Source organism: Pan paniscus, chromosome 11, assembly GCF_029289425.2.
Source record: "Pan paniscus chromosome 11, NHGRI_mPanPan1-v2.0_pri, whole genome shotgun sequence".
Taxonomy (NCBI): Eukaryota; Metazoa; Chordata; class Mammalia; order Primates; family Hominidae; genus Pan; species Pan paniscus.
The window spans coordinates 48,352,842-48,378,671 of NC_073260.2; the positions used below are offsets into that span (position 1 = coordinate 48,352,842).

General features: G+C 41.5%; 1 long non-coding RNA gene across 1 annotated transcript in view; it reads left to right on the forward strand.

Annotated features, from left to right (window-relative positions):
* Positions 1-25,830, forward strand: part of LOC103784397 (uncharacterized) — a 58,113-nt gene that overhangs the window by 21,223 nt on the left and 11,060 nt on the right. Inside the window, exon 2 of the long non-coding RNA XR_004673365.4 lies at positions 22,300-23,943. This is a non-coding gene — a long non-coding RNA (uncharacterized LOC103784397). The remainder of the gene's footprint in view (positions 1-22,299; positions 23,944-25,830) is intronic.

The following is a 25,830-nucleotide window of genomic DNA, read 5'->3' on the forward strand; positions in this document are numbered from 1 at the left end:
TCAAAGGAGCTACGGCGGGTTGGCGGGGGCAGGTTAAGGTGGGAAGAAGGAGAAATACTGGAAGGTGTGGTGGTTAGACTATAGTAACCCGCCATTTAATCAAACATGAATCTAGGCATTTTGTAGATGATAGATATGGCTAACCTCTATAATCGGTTAAGTTTAAGTAAATGAGCTTGTCTGCAATAATATGGGTAGGCCTCATCCAGTCTGGAGAATGGCCTTAAGAGCCAAAATCTGAGGTTTCCTGAAGATGGAGAAATTCTGTCTCAACACACCAGAATGAACTCCTGCCTGAGTCTCCAACCTGCTGGCCTGTAATGAAGATCAGAATATGCCATGGCAAAATATGACATTTGGCATAGGAATTATTTTTAGCTGAATGCAGCTGAGAAAAAGCAGACACAGAAAGAGCTCTCTGCCTTCCTCCTTTCTGCCTAAAAGCAGGGGATAAATTTCCCTTGTGAAAGTGCCCTACCCTGACCTCCTGTCTTCAGTCCCCTATCAGAAAGAGGAGAACAACCCTTATCAGCAGAGATGGGGATGGCAATGACATGAGGCAGCATAAGCAAACCTTACAAAATCATCCTTATGCACCATTAGTTTCCCGCATATATTTTCTCTCTCTCTCTCTCTTTTTCTTTTTTTTTTTTTTTTGAGACTAAGTCTCACTCTGTCGCCCAGGCTGGAGTGCAATGGCATGATCTGGGCTCACTGCAACCTCTGCCTCCCGGGTTCAAGCGCTTCTCCTGCCTCAGCCTCCTGAGTAGCTGGGATTACAGGCGCATGCCATCACGCCTGGCTAATTTTTGTATTTTTAGTAGAGAAGGGGTTTCACCATATTGGTCAGGCTGGTCTCAAACTCCTGACCTCGTGATCCACCTGCCTTGGCCTCCCAAAGTGCTGGGATTACAGGCGTGAGCCACTGCGCCTGGCCGGTTCCCCCATATATCTATCTTCCCATAATTTACTGCCCCTCAAAGCCCCAAACACCTTTTCCTTTAGCTAGTCACTTCACAATTTATCATATTTTGTTTAAATGGTATATAAACCCTGAGACAAACCACTTCTTTGGGGTTTCACTTCTTTTCTGTGGAGCCCTCCCATGCACATAACATTGAAAATAAAATTTGTGTGTCTTTTCTCCTGGTAGTCTGTCTTTTGTCAGTTTAATTCACAGGCTCTCAGCACAGACCCTAAGTGCGTAGAAGAAAAGTTTTTTTTTTGCTCTCCTATACCTGCCCTACAGATTTTATACTTGCCAGCTCTCATAATCATGTGAGCCAATTCCATGAAGTATGTATTTTAATATATATCTAGGATATATTCACGTGTGCGTGCGTGCGTGTGTCTCAAAATATTTTCTCAGCATCTTTCAAGACAGCTTTGCTAGGCATCTGGTCAGAGGCTGGAAAAGTGACCGTAACAGGGCATTGAATTGTTCAAGAAGAGCATTGCATGTATTTTCTCATTTGCGTTTTAAACCTGTCAGCATGTGCCCTCCTAATAAACATCTTGAAACTGTCCGTCCATGTCCTCTGTGTGTGTGTGTGTGTGTGTGTGTGTGTGTTTGCATGTGTGTCTCCATCTGCGTCTGAGTAGACATGCAAGATGTTACACAGTAACTGCTCAATGAAATGCTTGCAAGTTTTCTGATCTATCTAGGCTACATTGCTGAGGAAGTCATCCTACTGTCTATAAGCTCTTTTATTTATTTATTTATTTATTTATTTATTTTTTTGAGACTGAGTCTCACTCTGTCGCCCAGGCGGGAGTGCAGTGGTCTCGGCTTACTGCAACCTCCACCTCCTGGGTTGAAGCAATTCTTCTGCCTCAGCCGGGATCCCAAGTAGCTGGAATTATAGGTGCCCGCCACCATGCCTGGGTAATTTTTGTATTTTTAGAGTAATATTTTGTATTTGTACAGATGGGGTTTCACCATGTTGGCCAGGCTGGTCTTGAGCTCCTGACCTCAAGTGATCCACCCGCCTTAGCCTCTCAAAATGCTAGGATTACAGGTGTGAGCCACTATACCTAGCCTATAAACTCTTATTCATTATTATTATTATTATTGTGATTATTTTTGCAGGGAAGTGTGACATTTAAAAATATTTATTTTCTTGCTTTCTTGTTACATACAGAACAACTCATGCAAAGAAAACCTAGTTGAATAAATTGCTTTTGTTTAGTAGCTGGTGAAAAAGAGCTTCTTCAATTTCTGAAAAGTATTGAGTAAATGAAATTAACTAGGTGCCGCCATATGAATCTTATTCATTTATTTATTTTTTGAGATGGAGTCTTGCTGTGTTGCCCAGGCTGGAGTGCAGTGGTGAGATCTCGGCTTGTTGCAACCTCCACCTCTTGGGTTCAAATGATTCTCCTGCCTCAGCCTCCCGAGTAGCTGGGATCACAGGCATGCATCACCATGCCCAGCTAACTTTTTTTTTTTTTTTTGTATTTTTAGTAGGAACATTTCAATATGCTGGCCAGGCTGGTCTCAAACTCCTGATCTCAGGTGATTCACCTGCCTCGGCTTCCCAGAGTGCTGGGATTACAGGCATGAGCCACGGTGCCCAGCTATGAATCTTTTCTTTTGGGGAAAAGTTATTCATTAAATTCCCTAATAGCCTGACATAAATGAAGCTCTGAACATTGTAGAGGAGTGTTGCAAAAGCAAATGCCATATATTACACACCGCAGAAAGCAAAATTAGGGCAGACCTTGGGAGCTATGAATGTAGCAAGTTTTTATAACTTAAAAAATATAGATAACCACTGTTCATTAAAAAATTAAAACTCTAGAAAGATCCAGAAATAAAAATAGAAATCAATCATCAATGTGATCAACATATTGATGTTTTTTCTTTCTACCCCCAGGTGATTTTTCCAGTGCTTGATAATTTTAAAGTAAAAACTATGTAAATATGTAGGAAAAAAACAACTCCTTGAAAAAAGTATCTGGGACCTGCTAACAATCAAGAGCAACAGAGTGCTCCAGCTGGAGGGCCTGGGGGGCGGGGGTCAGAAGTAGTATGCTCACACACACACACACGCACACACACATGCATGTATGACATGGACAGACAGTTTCAAGATGTTTATTAGAAGGGCACATGATGACAGGTTTAAAAGGCAAATGAGTAAATGCTAGCCTTAAAAGCAAGTGCAGAACTTCATGTCTACAATGGGACCATTCACCAGTACTGTTTACGCAAACGCATGATTCACCTACCCAGGATTGACTCAGGAATAAAAATTAATTATCCCAAAGTGAGTAGGCATCCAAAAAGGCTTTTTGAGCCACTGAATCATTGTCACTAAAAGTCCATGTTCTGCCCTTTGCCATACTGAGAACATGGCAGTAGGGGACAGAGATAAAGATGGCAAAAAAAAAAAAAGGAAACCTCTCAAGGATGAATAACAAAGGGTGGTGCAGGGGCGAGAAGACCCCATCAAGGGCCTGAGCACCTCTTCACAAAAAGAGAAAGGAAGGGGAGGCAGGAGGGGGAGATTCAGTTGGGAGTATCCTCTCTGAGAATGTAGAAACGGTTGGGCGCAGTGGCTCACACTTGTAATCCCAGCACTTTGGGAGGCCAAGGCAGGTAGATCATCTGAGGTCAGGAGTTTGAGACTAGCCTGACCAACATGGAAAAATCCTATCTCTACTAAAAATACAAAATTAGCCGGGCGTGGTGGCGCATACCTGTAATCCCAGCTACTCGGGAGGCTGAGGCAGGAGAATCGCTTGAACCCAGGAGGCGGAGGTTGCAGTGAGCCGAGATTGCGCCACTGCACTCCAGCCTGGGCAACAAGAGCGAAATTCCGTCTCAAAGAAAAGAAAAAAAGCGTAGAAACTATGTGAAACATTTTGAAGAATTTGCATCTCAAAATTTTATTTGTTTTCTTCTATTATGTGTCTTATTCTACACAACTTTATTGAGATATAGCTAACATACCATGCAATTTACCTGCTTAAAGTGTACAATTCATTGTTTTTTTTTTAGTATATTTACAAGCTTGTGCAACCATTACTGCAATCTAATCTTAGATTTTTGTCCCTTCAAAAAGAAACTTCGTATCTGTTGCATTAGCATTTTCCATCTCACCCCAAGCCCTTTGCAACTGCTAGTGTGGTTTTGGCTTTATAGATTTGCCTATTCTGGACAGTTCATATAAATAAACCATACAGCGTGTGCCCTTTGGGTCTGACTTTTTCATTTAGTGTATGTTTTCAGGTATATTCATGTTTAGTATGTGACAATATTTCATTTCATTTCATTATCAAGTAATGCCCACTGAATGGATACATCACATCTTAAAAATCTGTCAGTTGATGGAGATTTGAATTGTTCCTACTTTTTGGCTATTATGAATAACACTGCCATGGACATTTGCTTATAAGTTTCTGTGTGGATATATATTTTCTTTTCTCTTGAGTAGATGCCTAGGAGTAAAATTTCTAGGTCATATAGCAACTCTACATTTAACATTTGAAGGAACTGCCAAATTGTTTTCCAATATATCTGCACCATTTTACATTCCTCCAAGCAATATATGAAGATTCCAACTTCTCCACATCCTTGCCAACACTTGTTATTTTTGTTACAGCCATCCCAGTTGGTGTGAAGTGGTATTTCATTGTGTTTTTGAATTGCATTTCCCCAATGTCTAACGATGTTAAACATCTTTTCATGAGCATATTGGATGTTTATATATCTTCTTTGGACAAAAACCTACCAAATCCTTTGCTCATTTTTAAATTGGATTTTTTGTTTATTGTTGAGTTATAGGTTTCTTTAAATATATTCTAGATACACATCATATGTGTTTCTCAAATACAGGATCACGTCCCATTCTGTGGGTTGTGGGTTGTCTTTTTATTTCCTTATTGGTATTGCTTGCAGCACAAAAGTTGTTAATAGATCAAGTCCAATTTATCTTTTACTTTTGGTGTTGCATCTAAGAAACTACTGCCTAACCCAAGGTCCTGAAGACTTACTCCTATATTTTCTTCAGTGTTGTGGTTTAGCTCTTACATTTGTGCCCATGATCCATTTTGAGTTAATTTTTGTAAGTGTTGTGAAGTAGGAAGTCCAACTTCATTCTTTTCAGAGGGGTTATCTAGTTGTGCCAGCACCATTTGTTGAAAAGACTGTGCTTTCCCCCACTGAGTTGTCTTGATGCCCTTGTTGAAAACCAATTGGCCATAAATGTAGGGTTCATTTCTGGACTCTTAATTCTGTTCTGTTAAACAATATCACTATCTTTCTGCCAGTACATGCTTTCTTGGTTACCATAGCTTTTTACTAAGTTATGAAATATTAAAGATTGTTTTGGTGATTGAAGTTTTGGCTGTAGTTTAAGAAACAGATATAGAACAATCAAATGAGCATGTTTCTCACAATTAGAGAATTAAGCAGCAATATTTCCCAAGGATATGAGATTCAGGTGATATGGTTTGGCTGTATCTCCATCCAACTCTCATCTTGAATTCCCACATGTTGTGGGAGGGACCTGGTGGGAGGTAATTGAATCATGAGGGCAAGTCTTTCCCATGCTGTTCTCATGATAGAGAATATGTCTCATGAGATCCGATGGTTTTTAAAAAGGAGTTCCCCTGCATAAGTTCTCTCTCTGTCTGCCGCCATCCATGTAAGATGTGACTTGCTCCTCCTTGCCTTCGCCATGTTTGTGAGGCTTCCCCAGCCACGTGGAACTGTAAGTCCAATTAAACCTCTTTCTTTCATAAATTGCCCAGTCTTGGGCATGTCTTTATCAAGAGTGTGAAAATGGACTAATACAAGTGGGTTACTGTCTGTGTTTTCACACCAGCAGCCTCCATGGGGCAGGCTCTGTGCTGGGCATTGGAGATAAACCTGATGTATAAATTCCACATAATCACCCAGGGCTCAGGGTGTGGTGACTGCCCTCAGGTCCCACAGCTGAGACCCCACAGAGCCAGACGTGGAAGTCCGTCTGTCTGACTCCATGTTCTATGCTGTTATTACTTATTTTCCAATAAACTAATACCCACCTGCAGGCAGCATGGGGAGAGCAAAAGCACACTGCTCCCACTCAAACAGTTAAACACTTTTTCTTGTTGTGGTAAAACATACATAACAGGACACCTATGATTTTAATCATTTTAAGTGTACTAATCAGTGGCATTAAGTACATTCACATTGTTGTGTAACTATCCACCATCATCCATCTCTACAACTTTTCATTTCTCAAACTGAAACTCTGTTCCCATTAAACACTAACTCCTCACTCTCCCCTAGCTCCTGGCAACCCCCACTCTACTTTCTGTCTCTGTGAGTCTGACTACTCTAGGGACCTTATATAAGTGGAATCATACAGCACTTGTCCTATTGCGACTGGCTTATTTCTTTTTTCTTCTTTGTTTTTTAGATGGAGTCTCGCTCTGTTGCCCAGGCTGGAGTGCAGTGGCACGATCTCAGCTCACCACAACTTCTGCCTCCTGAGTTCAAGCGATTCTCCTGCCTCAGCCTCCCAGGTAGCTGGGACTACAGGTGTGTGCCACCATGCCTGGCTAATTTTTGTATTTTTAGTACAGACGGGGTTTCACTATGTTGGCCAGGCTTGTCTTGAACTCCTGACTTCAGGTGATCTGCCCGCCTCGGCCTTCCAACATGCTGGGATTACAGGCATGAGCCACTGCGCCCGGCCTTCAACTGGCTTATTTCAGTTAGCATAATGTCCTCAGGGTTCATCCATGTTATAGCATGTGTCAGCACTTCTTTCCTTTCCAAGGCTGAGTACGATTCAACAATACATAAATATAAATATATATACACTATATATATATGTACACACACACACACACACACACCACATTTTGTTTGTCCACGTGTCCACTGATGAACTCTTGGGTTCTTTCCACCTTCTGCTTCTTGCAAATAATGCTGCTACGAACATGGGTGTACAAATATCAGTTCAAGTCCTGCTTTCAATTTTTGGGAAATATACCCAGAAGTCGAATTGCTGGATCATGTGAGAATTCTATGTTTAATTTTTTGACAAATGTTCACACGGCTTTAAAATGCTACTTTAAGAAACATGTTCGGAGCAGGCAATATTTTCTTTTGACTATGCACAAGAGGGGAAATTTTTGTCATCCAGAGATTGACATTTTTTCTTTTTAAAACAATAAAATTGTCATTCAAAAGCAAACCTGGTGAATAAGGTAGAGGGTGACTTTGAGAGTTGATTTGTGGCAAACATTTAGATGTGAGATTTACTTTTTGTGAAGTGCCTTCCAGTTAAGTGAGCAATATTTACTCTGTAGGGACTGATCATTCCAGTACAAATGTTCACCAGAGGCAAGAGTAAGAAATACGTAAGAACCAGAATAATATCTCCCTCAGGGGCTTTTAGGAGACTAGAATGAGAGGTTCATAAAATTCACCTAGCACAGCACTTGGCACAGAGCAGGCACTCTGCAAACGCTAGCTCCTTTTCTATCTTATTCCGGAGTAGAAGAGATGCAGGCCTGGGAACTGGCAGGTAGAAACCTGTTTTGTTAAAGGAAACAGGCCCAGATGCCACAGGCAGTCATGAGGCTCTTTAATCCAGGTTAGATGTCAAAGGTCATGCAGCAGAGACGGTTCCATGATAAATTGTCTATATGTGTAAGACAATTTGTTAAAACCCAATAGCAATGATTACATTTGGCAACAAAATACTGTTTCCCTCCTTAAAACCCAATAGCAGGCCGGGCGCGGTGGCTCACGCTTGTAATCCCAGCACTTTGGGAGGCCGAGGCAGGCGGATCACGAGGTCAGGAGATCGAGACCACGGTGAAACCCAGTCTCTACTAAAAATACAAAAAAATAGCCGGTGGCGGGTGCCGGTAGTCCCAGCTACTCGGAGAGGCTGAGGCAGGAGAATGGCTTGAGCCTGGGAGGCGGAGCTTGCAGTGAGCCGAGATTGCGCCACTGCACTCCAGCCTGGGCGACAGAGCGAGACTCTGTCCCAAAAAAAAAAAAAAAAAAACAAAAACACCAATAGCAAGTATTACATTTGGCAACAAAATCCTCCTTCCCTCTATTCTTTCCTTCCTTCCTCCTTTATGAATAATACTTATTATTATAGATACTTATTGAAAGTTTACTATGTGTATTAGTCTGTCTTCATGCTGCTGATAACGACATAACAGAGACTGAGTAATTTATAAAGAAAAAGAGGTTTAATGGACTCTCAGTTCCACGTGGCTGGGGAGGCCTCAGAATCACGGCGGAAGGCAAAAGACACGGTTTACATGGTGGCAGGTAAGAGGGAATGAGAGCCAAGTGAAAAAAGGAAACCCCTTATAAGACCATCAGATCTTGTGAGACTTATTCACTACCAGGACAACAGTATGAGGGAAAACTGCCCCCATGATTCAATCATCTCCCACCAGGTCCCTCCCACATTATATGGGAATTATGGGAGCTACAATGCAAGATGGGATTTGGGTGGGGACACAGCCAATCCATATCACTATGTGCCAAGCTTAGGATACAATATTGAAAAACCAAACAAAAATTTTCGCCTTTATGGAGCCTTATGTGTAGTGAACTAAACATCAGAAATAACAGAAAATTTGATTTTCTATTTGCAGATGATGTGATTACATATTTAGAAAACCTCAGGGCTTTTGCCAAAATAAATAATAGAATTAGAATATTTTAAGAGGTAGCTGGAAACAAAATCAACAGTATCTTCTCTTTTTTAGTAGCAGCTAGTTTTCTCATGGGAGTGAGATTAAAACATCTCCCCAAACCTAAAATCCCTAGAAAATAAATTTTACCAAAAAGGTTCAAGACATACTCAGAGAAAGGTATAAATCTCTGTGTAGGATGTAGATCAATTCTTGAGTAAATAGAGAGCAATTCCATACTTCTGGAGGGGAATATTTAAATCTTAAAAATGTGAATAGTTGAAAAAATATATATATATTATACAAAACTGAAGTTTGTACTTATACATTTTGAAGATATTTAACATACTGAAAACATTAATAAATTGTATATCTTTATTTTACACGTGATGCAATATGAAATATAATGCCAATAAAATGTATTTGAGTTGAGCGGAAATTATTTTAAATTTCCTAAAGAAAAATAAATGAGTAAGAATTGCCAAGAAAACTTTAGAAAAGAAACGTGGTATTGGGCAGCCTGCTCTACTTAATAGTAAAACTTCTTATACTCTAAAGCTACTGTAATCAGAGTAGAATGGGTAGGAAAAAAATGAAAGAGGTCCATAGACCAGAAATAGGTCCAAATATATATGGGAATTTAATATCTTTTCTTTTCTTTCTCTTTCTTTCTTTCTTTTTTCTTTCTTTCCTTTTTCTTTTCTTTCTTCCTTTCTTTCCTTCCTTCCTTGCGTCCTTCCTTCCTTCCTTTTTCTTTCTTTCTTTTTCTTTCTCTTTCTCTTTCTTTCCCTTCCTTCTCCCTTTGCTCCCTTTCCTTCCTTCTCCCCTCCCCTCCCCTCCTCTCCCCTCCCCTCCCCTCTCCTCCCCTCCCCTCTCCTCTCCTCCCCTCCCCTCTCCTCTCCTCCCCTCCCCTCTCCTCCTCTCCCCTCCCCTCCCCTCCCTTCCCCTTCCTTTCCCTTCCCTTCCTTCTACACAGTTTTGCTCTATCACCTAAGCTGGAGTGCAGTGGTATAATCCTGGCACACTGCAACCTCTGCCTGCTGGGTTCAAGTGATTCTCGTGCCTCAGCTTCCTGAGTAGCTGGGATTACAGGTGCACACCACCACGCCTGCCTAATTTTTGTATTTTCAGTAGAGATGGGGTTTCGCCATGTTGGCCAGGCTGGTCTTGAACTCCTGGCCTCAAGTGATCCACCTGCCTCAGCTTCCCAAAGTGCTGGGATTACAAGCATGAGTTACCTTACCCGGCTGGGAATTTAATATATGTTAAAGCAACATTTTAATTGAGTGAGACACAGTTGGCCCTGCAAAAAATCCTTGCCGAATGAATGAAGGCTTGTGAGAGTTTGAGGGAAAAAAAAGGCTCTCCATGCATTGCTAGTGGGAATGCGATTGTTAAAATAGTTATGGAAAGTAATACAAGAGTATTTATTAAAATAAGAATGTTTCATCATAGCAATCCTTTCCTTTTAGAGACTGTTCTTCAGGAACAAAAATGCCAATAGATAAAGATATATTGGCAAAAAGTGGAAATGATACAAATATTCATCAAAAAAAGATTGGTTGACTAAACCAGAATACAATCATACTATAGAATATCAGAATAGAATGCAGCTCTCTAAACGTTAGGTAGAATTCTATATCTCTGTATCTAAGAAATACCCATGATGAATTGTTAAATGAAAAAGCAAGTTTCAGAATATGATAATATTTGTGATCTGAGTCCATTTCTCTGTGCGTGTAGGAGAGAGAACCACAGGCCTCTGCGGTCCGTATGTGCACGGTGAGCGTGCAGGAGGCTGCATGCCAATGCTGTCAATGGGGTGGGGATGAACTGTGGCAGGATGAGTCATTTATTGCTGTTTCCTTTATACATGTTCTTTCTTTGACTTATTACAATGAGCACGTACTACTTTCATCATTTCATAAAATCCAGTAACAGCTTCTCTGCAAAGCCCTCCAAATAAATAAAAAGTCTGTGTCCTTCCAAGAGCAGGACTGAAGTGGTTTAAAGCTCCCCAACTCTGGCTGGCACTGGACAGGAGCCTGGGGGTTGACCGGGGGAATGGGGAGAAGGAAGATTCAGGCTCTATCCTGGTGACAAGGGAGCATACCTGAGCTTGCCTGACCCAGATGTCTTTTTCTGTAGTAACTTTTAATTTTGATATACTTTTAGACTTACAGAAAGGTTGCAAAAAAAAAAAAAATCAGAGTGACTATATAACCTTCATCTATAAAAAATCAGGGGCCAACACTGGTGTAATGCTATTAACTACAGACTTCATTTAGGTTTTCCCATGTTCCTGTAACATCATTTAGCTGTCCCAGGATCCAATCCAGATCCCACAGTGCACTGAGCTCTTGCTCCTTAATATCCTCCAATCTGGGATAGCTTCTCAGTCTTTCCTTGTTTCTCTTGATCTTGACACTTTTGAAGGGCACTGGTCAGTTATTTTGAAGAACGTCTTTCAATTTGGGTTTGTCTGATGTTTTCTTATGATTTGATGGAGAGTATGAGTTTTAGGCAAGAAGACCTCAGAAGTGCCTTTGTCAGTGCAGTGCAGCAGGGGCACGTGATGTAATATGTGTCATTGTTGGTTTTGTTAGCCTTGATCATTGGGTTAAGGTAGTGTCTGCTTCATTGCTTAGTGCACAAGTAGTAAATATCAGTAAGAAATGTAAGACATAAGAAATACAATAAGAAATTATAAAGTAAACATAAATAAGAACTAGTTTTCCTTTTCTATTAATTTTTCCCTTTGTACGAATAGACATCTATATTTTTCACTCTGATTAATAGACATTTTGGGGGGAGATACTTTGGCACTAGGCAAATATCCCTTTTATCCACAAACATTTGGCAGACTTTGCCTGCAACCACCATTACTGTGGTGTTAACCAAAGATGATTTTGTATTTTCCTTATTCTTTCTGCATTTGTTAGTAGAATTCTTCCATGTGACCTCTCTCTCCTCCCCCATTTACTTACCCATTTTATTCTGTTATTTATTCTACTCGTATGGACTCAAGATATTTATTTTATTCTATGTGACAAAGACATCTTATGACCAGTTTAAGTAAGGGGCTTATGGACTATCTTCAGTTGTCTGCGTGTGTGTATGAGTGTGTGTATAAGAGAGAGAATATGTAAATGGCATTTATGCAAGGTTTTATAGGGACACATCTCATTGTGATGAAAATACAGAACTTGCTTTCAAAATCAAAAGAATAGCTTTAAAATTGTGAAAAACTCTATCATAATAGGGGGTATTTTGACATATATGATTATATCCCATTAACCTAAGAGATCTGAGGTTACAGGAAAATAAATGTGTAACTGGACTCGATGCTGAAGGGCTTAGGAAAGCCCTGAAAGGAACAAATGGGTTTAGAAGGCACTTCCTGAGCAGAAAAGAACCAGGAACATAGAAAAAGTGAAGAGCGAGCTTGATCCTGCTCATAGCCCTGTGCTGTGCTGTGGTCCTGGGGCCTAGTTCACAGGGTGAATTCTGGGGTCAGGCTGGTGAGTGCCTCTCCTCTGGTGCCTTAACCTCCTCCTCTGTAAGATGGCAAGCATAGTATGATCTACTGCATGGGGTGTTGTGAGACCGGATGGGAATTATTGCCTACAAGGTACTTACAAGAGCTCCTGGCACGTGGCCGGTGCCCAGTGCCAGTAGCTGCTCGTTTTTTTTTTTTTTTTTTGAGATGGAGTCTCACTCTGTTGCCCAGGCTGGAGTGCAGTGGCTGTATTTCGGCTCGCTTCAACCTCCGCCTCCCGGGTTCAAGTGATTCTCCTGCCTCAGACTCCTGAGTAGTTGGGATTACAGGTGTGCACAACCACCCCCACTAAAATTTTTGTATTTTTAGTAGAGATGGGGTTTCACCATTTGGCCAGGCTGGTCTCGAACTCCTTTTAATACCCTGCCATACATCCTTGCTCACTTGAAGTGGCTTGAGTGAGTTCTGTTCTTTGCAAGTGAGCACAGACAGGTCATGATAGACTTGGAAACTTCTCTTGGCATTAGCTACATATCTGCATACCAGCTGTACAATTTCATTAAAATACTGACAACATGATGGCATTGCATGTAGACCTGCTTATTTTGTATGATGATCTTGGTTCCACTTACAATGAAAATATGCCTCCTTTGTGGCCGGGTGTGGTGGCTCACTTCTGTAATCCCAGCACTTTGGGAGGCTGAGGCAGGCAGATCACGAGGTCAAGAGATCAAGACCATCCTGGCCAACATGGTGAAACCCGTCTCTATTAAAAATATAAAAATTAGCTGGGCGTGGTGGCGGGCGCCTGTAGTCCCAGCTACTCGGGAGGCTGAGGCAGGAGAATTGCTTGAACCCAGGAGGTGGAGGTTGCAGTGAGTCGAGATCGCGCCATTGCACTCCAGCCTGGGCGACAAAGCGAGACACTGTCTCCAAAAAAAAAAGAAAAGAAAAGAAAAAAGAAAATATGCCTCCTTTGCTGATAAACAGATAATAAATGTAGTACTCAAATTTCTGTCTAACTTTCTATAGGCAGCTTCTCCAATTCCAGAGACTACTGAATATTAGGCCATAATTGGATTTTACAATAATTTTGGAGGAAAGGAGAGCTCAGGGAAGAGCCCATAACTCATGCCAACTTGGAAAATGGATGAAATAGATGGAAAGAAAGTTGATTATAACTTTAAAAGGACATTAATATTATGGAAGATGTTTAAAGGGCAATTGCCTCTATAGATTATGAAGCAATTTAGGAAACAGATCCACAAGTATTTTAGAAATACATTTTTTCTTTAAGAAGAAATTATTAACTATGCCTCGCTCCCCCTCTGGCTGTCAGTCACTTAACTGAGTTGTCTCAATATTTTATTTAAATGTGATCCCCATTTGTCAGACTTGAGTGTTTCAAGAATTGTGTTGTGGAGTCTCTTGAGAGAGAAGCCCATTCTAAATGGTCCCACTAATGTAATATTTATGCTAATGCAAATGCTATAAAGACAGTTGGAACATCCCTTTGGACACTGTGTGAATGAGTATCAGCATAGCTGTACCTGACAGTGATTTTTGTAAACTGAGAAACTTTGTGAGACCTAGGTAGGGCTGAAGGAATGAGATGCACAGATTTACACTCTGACATCATGTGTTATCCCCCAAAACATATATAAACACACACAATTATGCACATTTGCATACACCCTTACACACTTACATCCACAAAGATATATACGTACACACACAAGCACGTATACATGGAAAAACACGAACATACACATGTATATACATTCACATTTATATACATCCACATACATACCCACAAACATGTATATGCACACACTCATATAAGCATATATAGTCATGCATTGCTTAACGATGTGGATCTGCCTAAGAAATGCATCATTAGGTGATTGTGTCCTTGTGCGAACATCATAGTGTACTCACACAAACCTAGCTGCGTACACACTTAGGCTGTCTAATATAGCCTATTGCTCCTAGACTATAAACCTGTTCGGCATGTTACTTTATTGAAAATTGTAGGCAACTGTAATACAATAGCAAGTATTTGTATATTGAAACAATATAAACATAGAAAAGGTACAGTAAAAATACAGTCTAAAAAATAAAAAATGGTACACCTGTATAGGACACTCACCATGAATGGAGCTGGCAGGGTTGCAAGTTGCTCTGGGTGAGTCAGTGAGTGGGGCTGAATGTGAAGGCCTAGGACATTACTGTATACTCAAGCAGACATTATAAATACTGTACACTTAGACTACACTAAGTTTATTAAAAATTTTCTTTCTTTAATAATTAATTATCCTTAGCCTACCATAACATTTTTACTGTCTAAACTTAAATTTTTTTAAAAAACATTTTTACTCTTTTATAATAATTCTTTGCTTAAGACACAAACACATTGTATAGCTGGACAAAAATATTTTCTTTCTATCCCTATTCTATAAGCTTTTTTCTATTTTAAAATGTTTAATTTTTTAAACTTTTTGAATTGTTTTGTGAAAAAAAAAACAAACCAAGACACAAACACATACATTAGCCGAGGCCTCCACAGGGTCAGTATCATCCATATCACTGTCTTCCACCTCCACTTCTTGTCCCACTGGAAGGTCTTCAGGGACAGTAACACGCATGGAGCTGTCATCTGTGCGCATGGAGCTGTCATCTGTGGTAACAATGCCTTTTTCTGGAGTCCCTCCTGCAGGACCTGCCTGAGGCTCTTCTTGAGGAGATGTCACTCTTTTCAGAAACACGATCATGATGGTTTGCTTGGTTTGTTTCTTCTTTTCATCACAGATTTGCGTCAGCAATGCGTTGGTCACTAGATGATAGGAATTTTTCAGCTGCACTGTAACCTAAGGGACCACCGGACCCTATGTGGTCCAGTGTTGACCCAGACGTCACTATGCGGCACTTGACTGCACACACATAAAGCATGAACACACACACCGCATTGCCTAGTTTGACCTGGGTGCCTGTATTTTTTGTATCTGTAGACAGCAGCATTTTAAGATTTATGTTTACATCAGTACTTAGGCTGTTCCTGGTGACTCCTGATGATGCAAGCATCCAAACTTCATCCTGGAATGTGCAGCTGGTGGTGAGGACGGGCACCTCAGGGGTTGCAGTGAGAGCAGCGGTTGCAGCCTACAGAGTGCTCATAGGGTGCCAACCCTGGCCTTGAGCACCATGCATGTGATTTACTCGTTACAATGGAACCATGAAGCAGACATGGCTATTTCACCATCTCATGGTTAAGGACATGCAGTCTGCAGAGTCTCAATAGTTTGCCCTGGGTCACACATGGAGAGTGGACATTGGCTCGAAACCCCTAATCCACTTATCCAGGCCACCTTGGCACCCTGACCCCTTAGAACCTGGGGCTTTCTGCTTAAAGCCCATAAACAGATCGCAGTTCCCATGGGGCCTGAGCCACAGGTACAAGGGCCCCTGGTTCTATCACTTACTTTTGGTAAATTCTCCACTTTAAACAAGAGCTGCCTGGTATGTACCTAGGAGACCACACTTTTATTTGAGGAAAATATTACTGGAAATTGGGGCAAGGTTGCTCAATGGAATAAAGGGTGCCCACTTTGTGTGCGTTTTGTGGTGGTGTTTTGTTTTGTTTTGTTTTTGAGACAGAGTCTCACTCTGTCGCCCAGGCTGTAGTGCAGTGGCACCATCTAGGCTAATTGCAACTTCCACCTCCCAGTTCAAGTGATTCTCCTGCCTCTTTTTGTATTTTTAGTAGAGACAGGGTTTTACCATGTTGGCGAGTCTTGTCTCAAACTCCTGGCCTCAAGTGATCTGCCCACCTCGCCTCCCAAAGTGTTGGAATTACAGGCGTGAGCCACCGCGCCAAGCCTTAAGTATGCCCTCTTTGGGTGGCAGGGCAAACCTAAATTGAAGAGCTACTGGATGCCAAGCCTGGCCTGTCTCCAGTGTGATGTATATTTGTGCTTTGCTCTCTGTTTAGGCTGGGGATCTGCTTAGAAGAAAGTGCATATTTTAAATGGTACCAGAAACAGAGAACATAAAACATAGCCAGGGGAGGAAAAAAACCCACAGAACAGGAATCAGCCTATTCCTAAGCCCAAATGGAATCACTTGAAAACTGTTACTGCTCTATACATTTCTAAAGAGTGAATTATTGATTTTTCTGTTAAAAAAGTTGTATATGGAATTATGATGACTGACTGAACTCATGTATCTACCATCATTTCAGCCCCAATTCCCACAAAATGACAAGAAAAGAAAATTTTAAAATAAAATCCTTAGTGGTGCAGGAAAATAAAAGAGTGCCATGGGGTAAGAGAGATTTTGAACAGTTTCTGAAAGACAGAACGCAAACAGGATCAGCTCCCATGAAAAATAAAGCCAGAGCAAAATGAATACTGGAGAAAACAATGTGAGGCAGGAGGGTTTGGGGAGATCAGGCCCAAGGTCAGTGAAATGCAAAACTATAGCAGACAAACAACAGACATTGTTAGGCACCAAGCACTCAGAAAATGTACCACTGATGGACCGTCTATGATGGATTTTTTTTTAAAGAAATGTGCGTGAGCAAAACAAAAATAAATACAAAGGAAACATGAAGACTACACCAGAAGCGGTGAGCAAATAAACTTGAAAACGAGTAAACATGCCTAATGATCACAAGATGGCTGCCATAGCTCTAGATCTTATGCTCTTACATCAGTGTCCTATGCAGGAGCAAAATGTCAGCAAGGCCTCTGTTAAGAAATGCTGGCTTAGATTTAATCATCATTTGTCTCCTAGCATGGGCATATTGCTACCTCTGAAAAAAAAATCAGGGTGTATGGGCAAATAAAGTGGAGTGGAATAACTGCTGGGTGGGCAGTTTGACAAGGGAGACAAAAAAAAAAAAAAGGGTGTAGAAGAGTAGAATAGCATAATTAACAAGCTTAACTATAAATGTATATAAATCTATACATACAGACACATTTCTCTTATGCCAACAAAGACCATACCCTCTTCTCAAACACAAACAGAATATCCACAAAAATTGTTGCTAAGGTAGAACACAGAGAACATCTTAAGAAATTCCAAAATCAAAAAATCAGATAAGCCACCTTTTCTGAACAGACTGCAGAAAAAGTAAGCATTAATATCAAAGGGCTGGCAAAATGATTCTATTTCAATATTTTAAAACACCCCTTAAGATAAAAAAGAAAATAAAAATTAAATAACTGCAGTTAGTTATGGATTGAAAAATGAATGTCCATGAGAGTACCACGTCATGAAAGACATGGACAAAGCAGTCATCAGAGGAAAATTTGTAGCTCTCAATCCTGGTGCTAGAAAACAAGAGAGGCAGAAAAAAATAATAAAATAAGTGCAAAGATAGCAAAAGTAAGAAAATAATAAAAATAAAAGTAAACATCAGTGAAAGAGAGTATAAACAAGCAGAATGGTAGTGCTTTGAAAATAAAAAATAATTTAAATAAATTTCTGGCCATTCTGAACAAGTAAAAAACAAAAACAGTAAGCAGACCCAGGCATAAATGAAAGCATTTGAAGTGAAAAGGTGTCCAAAATTGAAGTTATAAAAAGATTAGAACTGAATACAGCTCTATGTCAATATTTTTGAGACTTTAGATGAAAGTAATGCTAATCCAGGAAAATATAAATTACAGTAGAATCCCTCTTATCCAACACAGTCCAGGCCAATAGTCAGTTGGTTAAGTGAAAAAAGTGTTTAAAGTGAAGAATTATAAAGAAAGTCATTATGGATCTCAAACTTTTACTTTAATTGAAACCATAAAAACATATATTCACTCACCAATGTTTTATGCAGGGTTAATGCCTTCTCTTTAAAATTGGACTTCTGATTGGATTTCTACCTCATTTTTCTTATGTAAACACTTATAGTTCACTTTTGATATTTATGGGTTTTGATTTTTGAAACAAAGGGAAAATGTTAAAACATATACTGTTCAGTAATGCCACCTAATCCACGCGGGATATGTCCCAGGACCCCTAGTGGATGCTTGAAACCACAGATACCAAACATGATTACTGTCAGTCGGAACATTTTTTTTTTTGGAGACAGTCTTGCTCTGTTGCTCAGGCTGGAGTGCAGTGGCGCCATCTCGGCTCACTGCCAGCTCTGCCTCCTGGGTTCGCGCCATTCTCCTGCCTCAGCCTCCCAAGAAGCTGGGACTACAGGCGCCCGCCACCACGTCCAGCTAATTTTTTGTATTTTTAGTAGAGACGGGGTTTCACCATGTTAGCCAGGATGGTCTCGATCTCCTGACCTCCTGATCTGCCCACCTTGGCCTAGTCAGAACACATTTTTGTTTAAGTCTTCCATCCACAGATGTAATGCCTTTCCCACCTTAACTAAATACTTATCAACACTGTGGCCATAACTTTTGCAGCTGGAGGTATGACAGCAAAAGTAGCACAAATTTCTTTTTCCCTCTTTACAATTTTACAGATAGCAGGTTCATTCTTACCGCAGATCTTAGCAACATAAACATAGTATTTGTTAACCTTATTAAGTTGAGAACTTTCACCTTTTCACTTAAAGGAAGCACTTTATGGCTTCTCTTTGGCATATTTGAGTTGTCAGCATCACTACTCTTGCCCTCTGGGGTCACTATTAACCAAAATAAGAGTAACTTGAACACAGGGCACTGTGATGCTGATACCATGAAAGTCAATCTGCTAACCAAGATGGCTACTAGGTGACCAACAGGTGGGGAGTGTCTACAGCTGGATAAAAGATTATTTAAATCCTGGGCCGGATGGAGTGGGACAGCAAGAGAATTCATCATGCCACTTAGAACAGTCTGCAACTTAGAATTTATAAATTGTTTATTTCTGGAATTTTCCACTTAATATTCTTGGACCATGGTTGACTTTGGGTAATGGAAACTGAGGAAAGGGAAACGTCAGATAAAGGGGGCACAATTGTACTCCAATTGTGGAATTCTTGTAAATCAGAGCTTCTCAAACTTCAATGTGCAAACAAATGTCTTGGGGATCTTGTTAAAATGCAGAGTCTGACTCAGTAGGTGTGGGTGGGGTTCTGAGATTTGGCATTTCTAACAGGCTTCCAGGTGATACTGGTGCATGGGCCACACTTTGAGTAATAAGGATATAAATTCCTGCATCCACCCATTGTTTCCAGTTGTATTAGAACATTTAAGTACCAATTATTTATCTAAGTGACTCAATTATATCTAGTCCTCCTAAAGTATTCAACTTAGTCTTCATGAAAATGAAAACTCTTTTTTTTGGCAACTATTCCATTGGTCTATATAATGTTAAATTAAATAAAGTAATTATACAGGTATACTTGTAAATAAATTTGAGAGCAAACACAGCTGAAAGCTGTAAGCATTCATTTTAAATCATGGAAGCAGAGGGTAGAATTATAACAGAAAGTAACCTATAGGCCTACCAAAGTATCCAGCTTGTTGTGAGAATCCTCCCTTCAAAAACACTTTACCCTGTCCCTGAAAAAGCCCCAGACCCAGAGGTTATAGGTAGGTTTTACCAAATTTGCAAGGAATAAGTATTCCCTATCTTATATATGTTTTTTTCAGTAAGTAAAAAATGAGACATATGTTCTGCTTTGATTTGAATGCTTGAGCCCTTTGAAACTCATGCTGAAATTTCATTGCCACTGTAATAGTATTAAGAAGAGGGGCCTTTGAGAATTATGTCATGGGGGCACCATGAGTGGGTCAATGCTGTTATCTCGGGAGTGGAATGACCCTTGCCAGAGGCCATCAACATGCTATTGGACTTACCAGCCTTCAGAACCATGAGCCAAAAAACTTATTTTCTTTATAAATTATCCAGTCTGTGGTATTCTGTTACAGCAACAGGAAATGGACAAGACATGTGTATTAGTCTGCTCTCATGCTGCTAATAAAGACATACCCAAGACTGGGTAATTTATAAAGGAAAGAGGTTTAATTGACTCACAGTTCCACATAGCTGGGGAGGCCTCATAATCAGGGTGGAAGACAAAGGAAGAGCAAAGGAACTTCTTACATGGCAGCAGACAAGAGGATGTGTGCAGGGGAACTGCCCTTTATACAACTATCAGATCTTGTGAGACTTATTCACTATCATGAGAACAGCATGGGAAAGACCCACCCCCATGGTTCAATTACCTCCCACCATGTCCCTTCCATGACACCTGGGAATTATGACAGCTACAATTTAAGATGAGATTGGGCTGGGGACACAGCCAAACCATATCAACATGTCCCAACTCATTGTATAAAGTTCATATAATCCTTATCCCAAACTAGGTAAGAGTACAAGAAAAAAAAATCATATAATTATGGTTTATATAATTATGAACATAAATATGAAAATTCCAAGTAAATTTTAGCTCACTGATTTTAATTTTATAATAAAGAAGTAAAATATTATGAAGAATCGGGACTAATATCTCGAATGTAAGATTGGTTCAATATCAGAAAATCTACTGACATAGTTTATCCCCTTCATGGACAAAGGAGAAAAACTATGTATTCTCTCAATGGATATAAAATTATTTTAAAATATTCAATATTTTTTCCTAATTAAGGAAAAAAATCCTTGTTCACTTGTTAATAGAAAATATTCCCTCAACCTAATAGAGGCTATCTATTGGAAATCTACAGTTGAACCTTAAAGAACACAAATCATTTTGAATAAATAGAAAGACCTATCATTTTCCTGAAAGGATGCCTGAATATTATACAGATTGCAATTCTTGCCAAATAATATAAACTCATTTCAATCACAATAAAAATTCAAAGATTTCTCTTTTTAGTTGGAATTGTCAAATTGATTCTCAAGTTTATATGCAAAAGAAAATGCACAAGAATAGCTGTTCTGAAACATTTGAAGAAGACAAGTAACAGACAGGGAGATTTTAGCAAACAAATAAATAGTATCCAGAATGTATAATGAGCATCCACAAAACCATAAGAACAATGCAAACAATGAAACAGAAAAATTGACAAAATAAATAGGCTATTTACAGAAAACGAAATACAGGTAGCTAATAAACATATATAAAAATGTCCAGTCTCAGGAAATTGCAAATTCAAATCAGGGCTCGTTTGTTTGGGTGTTTAGCCATTGGATTAGAAACAACAGGAAGAATCGTTAAATACATTATATTCCATCCACTTAAGGAAAAAGATATGTTAAATAATTGTATTCCGTCCATTTAAGGAAAAAGATCTCTATCAAATATAGCAAACACACAAAGAAAAACATGTACATGTAAACTCTAAGTGTGTGTACATAAGAAAAAAGTCAGTGCATCTAGACATGCCAGTGCCCAGCCTAGACACGCTGGGCTGTTAACCCAGGCCCAGTGGGGCAGAAGGGTGGGCCAGGCACAGTGCCTTGTACAATTTGCTCAGGACACTAGTATGTTATTGAATCTCTGGCATGAGGATCTATTAATAGATTTTTTTAAGTGCCCTAGCCAAATTCTATGCCTTCTAGAAAAATATTCTGCTTCTGTTGTTCCTTTAGAGAGCTGTTCAGCATAGAATCTAGACGTTTCCTTCTGAAACAAATCCAGTAACTATTCAACTATCAAATTTAGCATTCTGGCTGTATAGAAAAATAACAATGCTATATTAAGTTACCACTGTGAAGTAGGTGGCCAAACTGTATATGTGACATTCTTAGTTTTTCAACAAACTGAATATGCCTGAGGCACGTTTCCTGAATGCTTCTTCTTCCAACAGCCAAAGCATGATATTATCATCCACACAATTTACATTCCCAGAATGGAAGTTTGCATTCCGACAAGGGAAAAGGCTCTGAGGCCCAGGCCCCTGCCCCGCTGCATGCCATATATTTTGGGAGAGTCATCCTTTCTCAGGAACATGGTTTGCAACTATGTTCAGAGGGAATAGTATGAGTCACCTCCTCCCAGGGCTTTTCAAGAATCAATAAAATGAATTTGAAACAAACAAAGATTTGATCCAACATGAATACTGATTTTAACAACTTGTTTTCATTCCCTTGACTTTTTCCATTTCTAATTTTAGAACGGAATGAAATTATTTTTGAACGCATGTTTATGAATTTTCTGGCCACTTTCAAGCCTTTAACTATTTCACACTTTCTCTCTAAAGATCAAAGAAACTCTAGTAACGTGGAAATTCATGCTCCGAGTAGTGACAAGCCAGTGACTTTTTCTATAGAAAGGGTACCAGACTGCAATTTGAAAATCTCAAGCAGCTTTATATTCAAGCAAGTTCAATCCAATCTCTTCCTGACTCACTGTCTCATCAACATGCAAAGCTCTCGAAGAGAAATCATCTCTTACTTGCCTGAGGGAGTTCTGGCAGACGTTTTGAATGTGGATGTGGAAGTTCTTTCCTCGTCTCCATCCTGTCAAGAGCCGTGGAGCAAACAGCAGGATGAGGAAGACATGGAAGACAAAACTGATAACGCACGTCACCTCGCTGCAGCGGGAGACGGAATGTAACTTCAATTCAGCTTCTTTGGGGTTTGGGTTCTGACCAAGTAAATCGGGAATGTTGTTAACATATCAAGCCAGCCTTTATTGTTTGTCTTAACCCAAGAAAACACAAAATGACACTTACTTTGTTGCTCATTTCGGTTTTAACTTGTTGATGTCCTCCCCACAAAAATCAAACTTGAAAATGCCTGGCAGAGACCCCTGAGATCTAGGGTTTGAAATGCTCTTTTGACAAGTTAAGAGGTTAAAAAGAATTCAGGAACATACTGTAGAGTCTCATGGGGGATTTTAGAAAAAAAATATGCAAAGCATCTTTAAATATGTGGAAAATCCTTAGCAGTGAAATTGCACTGAAGTCAGATTGTTTTCCCATTGATGTTGCATTGCTCGGCTGCAAGAGGTGGGGTGGGCACATCGTGGGGGGAGAGCAGAAGTGCCTGTTAGGGTGCTGCCAGACCTCAGTGTGGAATTCTGCTTCTCACAGTTGGCCATAATCAATCAATCAGACTCCCTCTTTCTCCTCCCTTCTCCCTCTCCCTTTCTTTCCGTGGTTGAAGGGCCCCTCTTAAATCGCTCTTGAGCCTGCATTCTAATTTGCTCTCTCTCCCACGTGAAATCCACTTCTCCCAGCTAAGCTGCGTTTTGCAGCTTTATGACGGTACTGAAAGCACTTTATTTCCACTTAAAGAGCTGCCTGTTCTATTTACCATCACTCTCGGGGTACTTAACCTCATTTAAAAGGCTAACTTTTCTCCTGCATTATAAAGTTGCTCGGGAGTCTCAAAGCCTCTTTCTCTGCCCAGCCCGCAGCCAGCCCTCTCCAGCCACCCCAGCCTCGCCCTCACCCCTCCCAGCCTCTGTTCCAAGGCCCAGGCGCGCCCGCGTGGGGCACGTGTCCCTGAACGCCCCGCCTCCGGCCAGCCTGACCGCTCAGCGCTCGGTGTCACTTCTGGCACGTCTCCACATTCCTCAAATCCCAGAGAGGACCTTGAAATAGGATAGAAAACAAGAATTTAAATAAGAAGCAACAGGGCTGCTCCCTCTGGCTGGGGAGGGCCTCGGCCCCCGCCTGCACCTGCGGCCCTTGTTTCTTGCGCGGTTTTGCAACGTCAGAGCCGTCCACACTCGCAGGCCATTTTTAGCGGCCTGTTGGAAAGGGAAGACGATGAAGTCGGGCTAAGCAGGGCAACGCCTTGCCCTCTGAGAGGCGTGGAGGGCCCTTGGGAAGCTCAGAGAGCTACGATAAAATGGCTAAACGACCTTCCTCTCATCCAAGTCACCAAATACGAGGCAGGTGGGCACCAGATGGGCAAACTGAGCTTGGTAGAAGCTTGCGCCTTCCCCTTCGTGTCTTTGGTTGGGGGTGTTTCACTGGGGACTGGGCCCGTTAGACCGACACAGATGCACCGCATCAGAGAGGAAAGTCACCTGTCTCGCAGGGAGGATGGCAGGATGGCTGCTGGGGCAGGCGGAGCCCACGAGGGTGGGGCCGGGAGATCCTGCTCGTTTTGCCGGGTTGGCCTCTGCCGAGCCCGGCACCCGCAGTGCAGAGAGCACCCCGGCTGGACTTCCCTGACCGCGTCCCCGGAAGGCAGGAGCCCCTTCCCGCGGCGGCCCAGGCCCGGGCTCCCTTGTGCTCACGGGATAAGCCTCTTGGATGGATGAGCGCGCCTCCTTCCTGCTCACACTCCCAGCGCAGGCCACGGCCAGAGCTGTTTGCCCTGCACACACGGGGAGGGGCGGCCAGCTCACGGTGCAGACCAGCGGGATGGGGCTTCACCGCTTGCTACCGTCTCAGTGTCCCCTCAAATCATACCTTGAAACTTACTCGCAAATGGAATGGTATTAAGACCCAGCACTTTGGGAGGCCAGGGCAGGAGGATCACTTGACCTCAGGAGTTTGAGACCAGCCTGGACAACATAGTGAGACCCCATCTTAAAAAAAATACAAAAATTGGCCAGGCATGGTGTCGGCACCTATAGTCCCAGCTACTTGGGGGGCTGAGGTGGGAGGATCACTTGAGCCCAGGAGGTCGAGGCTGCAGTGAGTTGTGTTGGCACCACTGCATTTCGGCCTGGGGACAAAATGAAACCCTGTCTCAAAAAAAAAAAAAAAGAAAAGAAAAAAAAAGTGGGTCCTTAGGGGTTGACTGAGTCCTAAGTGCAAGCTCTGGTGAATGGGAGGAAGGGCTTCATAGAGGCTTCCCATGGTGTTCACCCCATTCCCTGCAAGGACACAGGTTGGAGGCCCCCTGGAAGCAGAGTTGCAGACAGGGAGCCTGCAGCGCCTGGGTCTTGGACTTCCCAGCCTCCAGAACTGTAAGAAAGAGACTTGTCTTCTTCATACATTACCCGTCTCAGGTATTTTATTACAGCAGCACAGACGGACTAAGACACCTCTCTTCCCTCGTCTTCCAGTTTTCTGTGCGTAAATCCTCAATGGGTGTGAAGCGCAGAATGGGAAGGCAAGGTGCGCAGAATGAGCTCACTAGAGAAATCACGCTTTTCTTCTCCCTTGTGGTTTCACCTGCAGTCCCTAGTCTCCTACTGATGAAGAAGGGGCCTGGCCATAAGGTGTCCTTCCCCCCTTTGGTTCCCTCCATACTGTCTCCCTCTTCCACCCCTCTCCTAAATATGTTTCCAATGACACAGGAGGTTAATGCTGGCTGCCCCAGGACTGAGTGAGAGACAGATTCCTTCCATGCCCAGAGGAGCCTGGCTTCAGGGTGAAGGGTGAGCAAAGTTCCTGTTGAACTCGTGGCTTCTTGGAGCAGGATTTCCAAGAATTGACACTCCAAACCAGTATCCCAGGACCTGGTCTGCCAGGCACACAGCCAATGTGTGTTTCTTTGCCAGCTGAAAAACAGCAGGCAGCAGCCACAGCTAATGTTTTTGAGCATTTCCTTCTTGTCTGTCTCTCTCCTCAAAGCCTAACAGACAGTGTCAGGGGCACGTTGTACAAAATCATGAACTGAAGCATTTTCTCAAAAGCTCCTCTCATCTAATGCATTTAGATATTGCACAAGGGAAAAGATGCAGACACCAGCCTCACACTCCCTGCTTTCTCTAACTGGGGACATCTCCTACAGGTGACATTTGAAATTCAGTCTCTCTTGGTGCCACCTCAGGATTTAACCCCAGCCTGAGTCCCCCTCCCCATCCTCTCCTTTCAAAACCTGGA